General features: G+C 35.9%; 1 protein-coding gene across 5 annotated transcripts in view; it reads right to left on the reverse strand.

The window, feature by feature from the left end:
* The window catches only part of LOC135701761 (protein Wnt-1-like), a 91,435-nt gene extending 85,931 nt beyond the window's left edge, over positions 1-5,504 (reverse strand). For 2 of the 5 annotated variants that reach the window (XM_065222693.1, XM_065222689.1), the window contains exons 1-2: positions 4,665-5,504; positions 4,556-4,615 (exon numbers count right to left, since the gene is read on the reverse strand). The gene's annotated coding sequence lies outside the window, so the exon portion shown is untranslated. The remainder of the gene's footprint in view (positions 1-4,555; positions 4,616-4,664) is intronic. The other 3 variants (XM_065222690.1, XM_065222691.1, XM_065222692.1) reach the window with 3 other exon arrangements.
* Between the last annotated feature and the right edge of the window lie 5,850 nt (positions 5,505-11,354).

Consider the following 11,354-nt stretch of genomic DNA (forward strand, 5'->3'; position numbering starts at 1 on the left):
ATTTGTTAAATTTTCTAGGTAGCTTGCAAACTAACCCTTTAATCCGAATTGAGCCAATTCTAATCACATTGTTCAAAAGTCTAACATCATTGAGAAATAATCTTGAAAGCGTCTTCTGTATGATTTTTCACCCGGACGACAAAAATTAAAATTAACAGTCTTTACCCGAGCAGAGAATGAAAACAAAATGAAAACTATATATGTCCATGTATGCGTTTCGATATTAGTAATTTCTTTTATAATAAACAAAATAAGTAATAAATATGTTATTATAACTATGGTAGGATATATCATGACATAAAATTCAGTAATCTGAATGTTTTGAAATCTATTGGTTGATATTAAGATTCAAAATCAAAAAATGATATCAATAAGTTTTCATCTATTCAAAATATAAACAAACCTATATTTCAATCAGTTCTATCGATATCTATTAGTTATATCGATTTGTAAATTCAATTTTCATTAATATCAATAAATGTTGTAAAATATAACTGTAAAAATCATAATTGTCTTTGTGATGTTCATTAAGAAAACAGCAAGCATCCTGATTAACTCGTAAGAAAAATAATAGATTTAAGTGATACATGTGGATGCTCTTTTTATAAAATATCAAATTTTGATTTTAATGATATTTTTTAGAAAAAAACAAAATAATATCAAAATATGTATTAAACCGAAATTTAAAAATAGAAAATCAAAATATGTTATCAACATGATTTCAAAAACATAATTTGACACCATTTCGATAGTATTTTGATATCCGATTTTGCTCGGGTAGACCTTTTCAACATTTTTTTTTGGGAAAACAAGTATACAAATACACCAAATTAGTGCTACAGTAATGACCCGATTTTGTCAGCCCCCCTTTTGAAAATATTTTCTAATGTTCTACGAAACCCATTCGCTTTTTTATTGGTCTTATTGCACCAAAGTATACCTTAAACATGCACCTTGAAGATTAATGAGAAAGATTTGGACTTACGGTTATGTGAACTTATTGAAAGATAAAAGTCTGATGCGAGGAGGGGCTGACAAAATCGGAGTATTACTGTATTTGGAACTCTGACAGGGTGCTTTCAACGACTGGTCAAGTTGGTGTGTAATTCATCTTGGATATATTGTACAACATCAATCTGCTTCTTTTCAGCAACGTCTAAAATAGAACGTGTGATTTTGATAGTCTCTGTGTCTGAGGATGATTGTTTTGCTGCATAATGTGATATCATGAAAAATACATGACGAATAATACGAAAAAATACGATAACTGTTTTCTGTGTAGAGTTCTATTTCACTATCACTGAAAAAGGGCAATCTTTTGCAATAAAACACTTGGGATCATGTCCTTATCATAAAAATTAGGCGCATTTTTTTTTATTTGTGCTGTTGTTTTACTAAGAAAAGAAAATTTAAGTATGTTATACAATTTGATATAAACAAAAAAAAATAGTAAAAAATTCTTTTAAGCATTTTACCATCCAACACCGAGTGCTAAATATGAGGACATAACTGCAGCTTTCTTCTAAAAAAAAAACTACAAGGGACAGCCCTATGGGGTTGTACGCAATGGTGACGTAGGACTACGTGGTCTTATATAATAAATCAGAACTCATCTGACAAATCAAACGGCCCTTTTCAGGGTCACAAATATTTTCTGGCATAAGAGTTAATTTGAATTTCTATCTTCTCAATGTAAGTCTTCAATGCATTACGTGTAAATATGTACATCATTGACAAATCTCAGGTCTCAGGTATCTAAACGTCATATCTTTGAAAACAACGCGAATGAAGAAAAGAGACCTACTGCGTCAGAATCTATAATGATTACCTGAGTTTTGTCAAAAAAACGAAAATATTTATGCTGTATGCTGCAAAGAGTAGGCAGTCCTGCAGTTTTGTGTCAACCATATGATATGATCACCATAAATACTTCTTTTTACGGCTACTGCTGGACACGGGTTGACCCGGTGGTTGGAAAGGCAGCGAACTTTGCTACGAGAAATGGGCACTCAGAGAGTCGGTCCAGTTGCTTCAGGATTAGAAGCTTGATGGTTCAATTTTGCTGGTTCCAGGAATTTCATTCATGCCAAGTTTAGTAGAACTCCTAAACCATCTCTTTTGAAATTAGTTATTGGCCCTGAAAAGGGCCGTTTCAGTTAGGGAAAATGAACGAATATTAACCTCGTCCCTGACGCTTCAGAGCGTACACTACGTACATTGCGGTACACGGTACACGGTCTTCCGCTTTGCGTCTTCAGAGTAGGTAACAGCGTCACGAATGACGTTTTCCAGCACACCTTCAGCACACCTCGGGTTTCCTCGTAGATCAGGCCGGAGATACGCATTATCACGACGAGCCTGACGACGGTCTGGGAAATACCCTGTAAGTTATCATGCAACACCTTACGATGCTGGGACGGGTCTGGTATTGAACCCCGACCTTCTGCTCAGTAAGCAGAAACGGTAACCACTGAGCTACCGAGCCTCGTCGTAATGCTACATCGACATGTTTCGCCTAGAAATGATTATCTGATGACTGTGTTGGGAAAGCAGCATAAGCATGTACGTAATTGGTTGATTTATTAGTTAATTCGACGTTTTTGGACAATGCTGGACATTTACCACTTTTTCAATAGTTTTTTGTTGAAAATCAACAGTCGAAAGCATTGCTCATTGATCGATTGGTGATAAAATTATTGAAATTGGACCAGGGGCAGCTGAGCTATTAACGTTGAAAATCTTTCACAATTTTGTTTCATGTTCCATTTTCGGTTTTCACAAAGTGTACCCCCATATAGAAAACACAGACGTAGTCCTACGTCAAAATAAAATAAAAAATCGAAGAGGTCTTTGAGAAAATTAGCAATTACATTTTTAAACGTAGTTTAGCAGTGATTTAGCTGTCAGTGTATATTTTTTACTTAAACATCATTCTATTACCTAAAACATTTTCTCTGGCGTCATTTTGATTAATTAGACCGTTTTGAAGTTAAGATTTTTTTTATGAAGAAATAAAACCCTTTTTTACATACGCCCTTACAATAAATTAGTCCGGATAAATTTACAATGTTTTAATGGAAAATACCACAAATCTTGACCTGAATTGATTTGTGTTTGAACTAATCCAAAAAGTGCCTTCCGTGGAACTGTTCACATAAGTATTGCCTACAATTTGATGATTTCAAAAATTTATCATGGTCTACCATGAAAAAATGCAGTACCTAACTTTTGCCCCTGAAGAGATACAAAGATTGATTACTGGGCAAAGATAATGAACTACTCACAATATGAAACTTTGTTGAAAGTAAGAAATTTCTAACTCTAAGTTTTGAGATATGGACCGTTTTCATTGGTTACCCCTTTAACATTAGTTTTTAATTATTAACTTTTGATATAATAATGTTTCATGCAAATAATGTTCTAAACAAATGTAAACCAAAGTAAAACTACATGTTTTTGCTGAAGACAGTATGTGGCCAATGCTGAGATTTGTCATTGTCATTGAAATACTTCACGCGATATTCACAAAATAGTTTTTGACATCGTCGCTGGAAGAAATGATTCTCAAAGAAACCTTCATCAAAATCTCATTGAGACAAAGATTCACCTGGTAGCAAAAAGTGTAATTTCGAACATTCTGGGTCACATTATTGTTATCCAGGAAGTTAAGGACATGCTTGTTTACTTTAACGGCTCCATAAAATTGATTTTCATAATTCATTTTATTTTATTTAAATTTAGCTAATAACAAAAACTGCACATGTTCGTCACTGAAAGAATTGTCACTGACAATTGACATGAATTCTCTTGAAGATGACTTTCAGCTCGAAGGAGCGACCAAAGCTGTTTTGTAAATATCGCCGTCTATGGCGAGAATTTGCAGCACTTTATGTGGCTATGTGCATGCCACATCATGCATGCATCCATGCTAAGTTATAGATCTTTTAAACTTTAACCTACTATTGTGTATTATTGTGTTTCAATAAGGTAGAGCACACCCTATATCTATCTTTAATTGTATTACTTCAGTATACAACAGTGATGATCTGCCTATATATACCACTTTAAACTCCGAACTATCAACAATCAATATAAAACTAACGATTTTAAATTTGCTCCCTACTTGACTAGCCTATTAGTTCCAAGCAAATCGACAAACGTACCCCATTCTAGTATAAATTCCAGTACTACACTATGTTTGTTTTGATTCGCTATGAAAGTTTGACAGATAAAATGAGGGGTTAGTGGATTTTCCTATGGTTCGAGGGGTGGGACCGAAGATAGTACCAGAGCTGAGCCAAAAAGTTGAGCTCGTTTCTTCGGGACCTTCTGGTCTTAGAGTTACCTCTATGGAACTATTCCCCGTTGAATTTTCTGCTTTAGATTCAGCTTGTTTAATATAATCTGATTGCGTACAATTTCAATTCCTATCGCAATCAACGAGAGATTGAGCATCACTGAGCAAATACATAATTTATGGAATGCTTGAAAGCATTTCCCAACCACTTTCCTTTGCGTAATATATATCAAATAAAAAAAAAAAAACAAAATATACCTAGAAATATCGAAACTTGATAGGGATCCAAACCAGCTACATTCAGCAACCGATCTGTGTCTCCAATTTCACTCTTCACGTTGATACCATCAAGAGGAGATTTGCAGACGGAAACTTCCGTCGAATATTTATTTGCAATCGTACGCCACCGACCGGTGATATGGTCCAGGATATTTTTCCAATCAATCAGCTCTCCGATGAAATAGAATCACGACTGCACCACACCGTTCTGCATTCTGTTTATTTACACGATCGGCACTTGAACTGATTTTGATGAATCGCACAATTTGGCATATTGATATCTTGCTTCCAACCGCAAACGCGAAGAAGTCTGCCTAACATCTTTCTCTCTTTGGGCTACCAATCTTCGTTTCTTCTTCGCCCGGCACTGAGCCGGTTTCGTCTATTTCTTTTCCTCGCGAATATATATATTTTTGTTATTTTGTTTTTAATCGAATTCTGCACATTGCGCTACGGGTTGCGATGCCCACTTTACTCGTATGGTTCTTTCAGCAGATCGTTAAATTAAGCGATAATCAGTGTGCTGGGCACTCAAGAGGTTCACTCCCCAGTTATGTGCAGACAGCCACTCTCCGGGGATATCACGGCTTGAACAGAAGGGCTTAGCCAGTAAACTTGTTTGCTTTTCTTCTCAGCTTTAACATTCACAGTTTCACTTAACCTTTGATCGCTTGTGTTACCATTTCACTTGTATGCTCACTGTAGGAAATTATGATTATCTTTCAATCTTTAGCGGGCTTCAAACCGTGTCAACTTGCATTAAGTTATCAATCAATTGATGCTACACGCGAAGATCTTCAATTGGAAAAAATAAAACAAGAGATTTCAACACCAACACCAGAGGATCTCTTATTTATCCCAGAGCTGCAACCGCTCTCGAAGCCGAAAGTGCGCCCAAACCGTTCGGAAGTCAGGAATGAACTGATTCGCTAATAGTGACGCTCTCCAGTGCAAGTTCTTTTTTCCTTTCCGTTCCACTGATGGGGGTTGGCATGGACTGAACATTATTCTCCCGCCACGCAGTAGATGCCTATAAGGAGATCCCTACACACAGCGACCAGCGAGGCAGCATGAAACATGGAATAATTGGCGGGTGGCAATGATGGAGGAGAGAATCAATCGAGATAGCGGCGCTCAAAGGAATGGCAGCAAGCCATGAGAAGGATGTTGTACTGAGAGAGAGAGAGAGAGAACTGGATCGTGCTCAGCTCACTGACTGCGACTGGTAAGGTGCTGCTGGTCTAAGCGGTTCAGTGCATGTTGTCAATTCTTTCCACCACGAAGTGCATTGAGAGGCCGAGAGAGAGAAGAGAACGCCTTTCATTGGCTAACTTTGGAGAGAAGTGATCATAACAATTCTACCACCTTCCCACTGTTTGTGGTTCAGGAGGTTGGAGCACATGCCGCTTGCGATGGAGTGTGGGTGGTGAATGGTAAGGATCAATCAACCGTTGATGATACGAGCTGTTCATGCAGCAGTAGACATTTATTAATATTCGATCAAATCGAAAATAACAGATCAAGCATATCATATAGGATTGAGCCAATCACGATACATATCTTTGTCTGAGTCGTTGTTTTATTATTTTTGGCATTAAAATAATAAACATGAGGGGGATATAAAGAAAGGGATACGCTATGTTAAAAGTGTCTTTAATAAAAAGTCAATGTACCTAAAATGTTATTCCGTTGGACCATAGTTTGGGATCTCTAGTTTCAAAATCTGTGTGATTTAAAATATTTACTCAGAGAAAATTTAATTTTTCCATTGTTTTAATTTTAAAAACTATTCTGCTATTAGTGAGAGCAAACTGAAAACTCAATTTGATACATTTTTTTCCTGTTGATAACAAAACAAGTAAGGCAATGAAAACAAACCCACAACAACATATTTTTGAAGAGCAAAAATATTTTTTTTCAATTGCATAAACTGAAATCAAATTAGGATTTCAGTTTGATCAAAACTTGATTTCAATTTGCTGTCATTTTAATGCTGTATTTTGCTCGGGTAGAGAGTTCCGTTAGAGTACGGCAGTGTGAAAAATTGAATAGAAGTTGAAAATGAGCGAAGAGCCATTAATTCAGTACAAAGTCATGTAATGACTTTGACTATGAATGTCCTAAAGACCATTCTTTAGCTAATGAATTATCACACTAAAGCTTCATGTTAAATAGCATTTCCAACCAATTCTGAAAATCACAAACTTCGCGTATGAAGTAACATAAAAACACTTTGAATGTAACAAAGATGAGAGTTTGACTAAAAAAATTGAAAAAATATAAATTTATTTTTTGGGCTTTTAAATTCAGATGCAAGGTCTTAGGTGTGTCTAACTGTTCTTTTTGCCATTGTTGTTATCATGGCTACACAATTGCAGTTTTTTTCAAGTTTTGTATCATCATAGTATATTTTAGGCGTATATTTCAATTCAAAATTTAAAAAAAATTATAATGCTTTGTTACGAGTGTAGTGGGTTAACTACCCTATTTCCAGCCTACTAAGCACTACCCGCACTTAGTCGTTCTTAATGTAGCGTTTTCTAGCAGCAAACGGAATGTTATTGTTACTGATGGCTTCCAAATTTATTTACCTTTCCATACGTACCATAAGATTTGATAAAGAGAAACCAATCGTTGAGATATTGTCAAAAGTCTAACACTGCTTCTTGACGCCAAACTCGGCCTACAGATTCTAAACTCGGCCTAATGCATTGCAACGCCATTGAAACACCAATAAATTCACTTCGGCCTATCGGATGAAGATAAAAATTGATTCGGTCGGAGCGCTTCTTTTGTTTTTGGGAATAATGGGTGCGAACCTTCATATCACGCGTTCTCATTGACTTCGTTCCGTAGCTTATTAACTAAAGTATCGTACCAAACGCATAATTGACTTGTTAACTCTGAAATCAAGGATTTATTTGAAGTTTTCTGCTCGATAGGCCCAAAATAGGCGATTAGGCCGAAGTAGTTCTCAACCCTAAGTGTGAGTTCTGTGTTTTAAAAAAGCAAAACAGCCGATACCCATTCATCAAACCCAGAAGTCAGCAACTTTTTAGTTTAACCAGATTACAGTAAAAATGATCAGATTTATCCTAGCGTTTTTCCTGTTTTCCATTAATCCATAGCTCAGCATTTCTTCTTATTGAACCAATTGTGCGTGAAACTCCCTTGCTAATTCCCAAGTCAGATTTTCTTGATGTGCAATATGCACATGGATACGTACTATTATTTGTTATAACGCCAGCCAAAATGTTTATAATTTTGAGATCAATTGCAATAAGGTTAGATTACGATAATGTGCTTATACATTTAAATGCATTGTATCATACAGGTAACAACGGCTTCCAGGGATTGAAGCTGAAGATTTGTCCAGATATTCGAAACGATATAGTAATTTTTTAGTTAATTCACCAGAACTTTCATCCATATTTAAACGTATTTTGAATGATCTTTGGCTTCCATCTATGCCGATTTTAATTTGAAGGACACACCTTCAAAATAGAAAGCTATTAAATTCAAATGATTAACAGACAATTATCATACAATTACCCTTCGAACACGGTAATATCACAACTTCTACAAAGTATTTTAGGATAACTCAGACTATTTTTCCTTGTAATTTGGTTAAAATGTTGCTGACTACAGGGTTTGATGAATAGGTTTCGACGCGCACTTTTCTATTCTCCTCGTGCCTAGGCATTATGATTTTTAATTTTCAACTGAAACATACGCCTACTTTGATGATACAAAATCTGAAAATTCTTCAATTTTGTAGCCATGGCCATGACAACAGCAATGGCATAAACAACTCAGTTAGGCGCATCTAAAGCTTTGCATCAGAACGTATAAGACAAAAACGACAAAAATTGACAATTTTTGCAAGTTTTTTTTAGTCTAACATTTAGCCATGATCCCGTAGAAAGAAAGAAATTTAATGCGTAGGGGAAATGACGGCTTCGGCATGACAGACTATTTTCGGCAACACAAATTGAAACACTATTTTCACTGGATTTTCTTACGAAAACACTTCGCTGAATGCATGCAAACGATTCTTTATGCTTTCAGCTTCAATTTGACTATACTTTTACCACTGAGAAAAAGCAAACTAGCAAGGTTTTCTTGAAATGCAACACACGCACTACAAATTGCAGCTGATTTCGAGTTGCCGATAATAGACAGCAGATTTACATGCACTTCAAATGGAACGGTTGCCGAAGAAAAACTGGTTGCCGACAATACTCGCTCTCACTAGAGAAGATTGGAGCTTAGTAAAAGCGTTTCAAAACAGTTTTTGACAATTCTTTCGACTGAAATTGTTAGAGCAGCTGGCAGCAAAAGATTGTAAACAAACCAATACTGCATATGTGTGCGTTCCTTAGAGAAAAAGGCTATAGAAAGAAGGACGCTGCTTAGGTTGCCGAGAATACGTAAATTCCCCTAATAGATTTGTAATATCTTGTTCCAATAAATTTAGAAAAATCAAAATATATGTTTACGCTTTGCAAAAAAAAAAACATTAGTAATGGAAATAACATATGACCTATGACATATTTTAAATCACGCAGATTATGATACTCGAGGCCCCAAACTATGATCATACGCAATAAAAGTGTAGGAACATATACTTTTATAAAAGTCGCCTTTAATCATAGCGGGTGGGGTACATAGGCATTCCTTATTTTTCGAAAGTAATAAATTTTATGGATTCCACATCCTTAAAAGTTCGTCTTAGTTTGAAAACAAAAATACCAAAATTCAGAGTCGGTATGTTGATGTTTAGTGGTCTCCCAACGGATCTACAGGATAGGTAGTATATGCAATCATCCGCGCAGTCGCCATAGGTATCGGTGAGCCACTAGTGGTTCACGGTATAACAGATTGGCAAATGTCATTTTACGAAACTCAATTGGTATGAAGCATGAAAAGTTACTACTTGCATAATCAGTAATTTACGGAGGCTTTTTCCACCATTTACTATTTTTAGGTACACTTAAAAAATTCTGAATTTTAACAATCCCGTAATATCTCCCCTCGTTTAATATTAAGCTAAAGTCGTCATAAATAATGAAATTGTTTACAAGGTTGTATGCAACACTGCTGATTTATACGAAATCACGCTTAAATTTACATGAAATATCGTGTAAATTTACGCTATTGCAGAAATTTACATGAAGTAAGTAGTTTCAAAGAACTCAGAAACATAAATTTTCGCAACAATCATGAACCAACAATGTTCCAATATGGAACTTTCTTTATGAAGTCTTATATAATAAGCAGTAGATTTAGCAGCAATAACTTAACATGCTCTCTCGGCGTGGTTATTCGTGCCCTAAAATTATTAGCAATTTATTGACCTTTATTTATATATAATTAGCTGGTTCATCAAAGCTGTGCTAATGTTGCCAAATTAGAGACAAGTTGTCTGGATCCTTAGCATAGACATCTACTGCATGAAGGTTAGACTGGCCACCATTTATATGGGAGATTTTTCTAACATTTTTTTCAACGAGCCAACCCTAAGATTTGTGCCATTAGGTGAGAAAACCACTCTCTGAAAATTTCAGCTCATTCGGATGAAACACGAACTGGTGATTTTGGCTAAAAGTTTACATATTGATTTTTTTTTTCGAAATGTATGGAGACATAAGATCCCTTCACTCTTTCGTGCATAAAATTTAATCAGCAAACCAAGGTTGCAAAGACTCATTTCAGCTAAAATAATGTTTTTCGGAATAATAAAACCAAAAGATGGTATGATGGCATGTTTTACTTGTAACTTACAAGAAGAGGTTACAAAGTATGCATTGGAAACATAAAACTTGTAAATTTTGCTTTCTATGAGTCACAATCAGCGATTTGCTGATCGCTGAGTGAGTGAGTGAGTGAGTGAGTGAGTTTGTGAAAAATCGCTGATTGTGACTCTCATGAAGTGAAATAAACAGGTTTAATATGTCAAACATATTCTTTGCAACCTCTTCTTGTATCCTACCAATTCAAAATTTGATCATGGCATCTAATTATTTCATAATTTAGAAAAACATTATTTTAGCTGAAATGAGTCTTTGCAACCTTGCAGCAAACTATTTTAATCTCAGAATTTCAGCACATTTTGCTTAATCTATAAAAACAATTTTGCTGAAGACAGCATCTTGATTCAAGTTAATATAAAGGAGATATTCATTTTTGAATTTATATGTGCATTTTGTTCGTATATTGTGTGTGTGTGTCATCCTCTATCCCTCATCCAGCCGGGGGCGTTGTACAAGTAGAACTGCGAATAATTTGATCGAATCTCATGCTCCGTAATGGTGCCCTTTATGTTGTGAAGACTAGTACTTCAAAAAGGGTAACTTCTGAGGCAAGACAGGGTGTCCTCAACAAGTTAAGGGAACAGGATGCACTAAATGTCCACAATAGGTACAGCAAAACATCACATAGACGCCCTTATTCACACTAACTACTCAGGGGGTAGGAGGTCAAGAAGAGCCACCGCCGCCAACTAAAGCTTGAACCGGGTACCTGGGACTCCCACGATATACCCGCGGCAATGGTCAGCAGACGATACCCTAGGCGTATTTAGTATGTAATATGTTTTATTTTGATACACAAAATGTTTGAAGCCATGCGTCATCTAAACCATAATTTGCATCACCACAAATACACTTGTCAACAATCTTCAACTGGAACGTACTCACCAAATCACTTCACCCGGGAGCGCATTCCCGATGCTTCCACGCATATTTTTCTCTCCACTCCAACCCCACAACAACCAAAT

Source organism: Ochlerotatus camptorhynchus, unplaced genomic scaffold (assembly GCF_037179485.1).
Source record: "Ochlerotatus camptorhynchus isolate MF236.1 unplaced genomic scaffold, CSIRO-AGI_Acam_v1.1 ptg000176l, whole genome shotgun sequence".
In the NCBI taxonomy this organism is placed as follows: Eukaryota; Metazoa; Arthropoda; class Insecta; order Diptera; family Culicidae; genus Ochlerotatus; species Ochlerotatus camptorhynchus.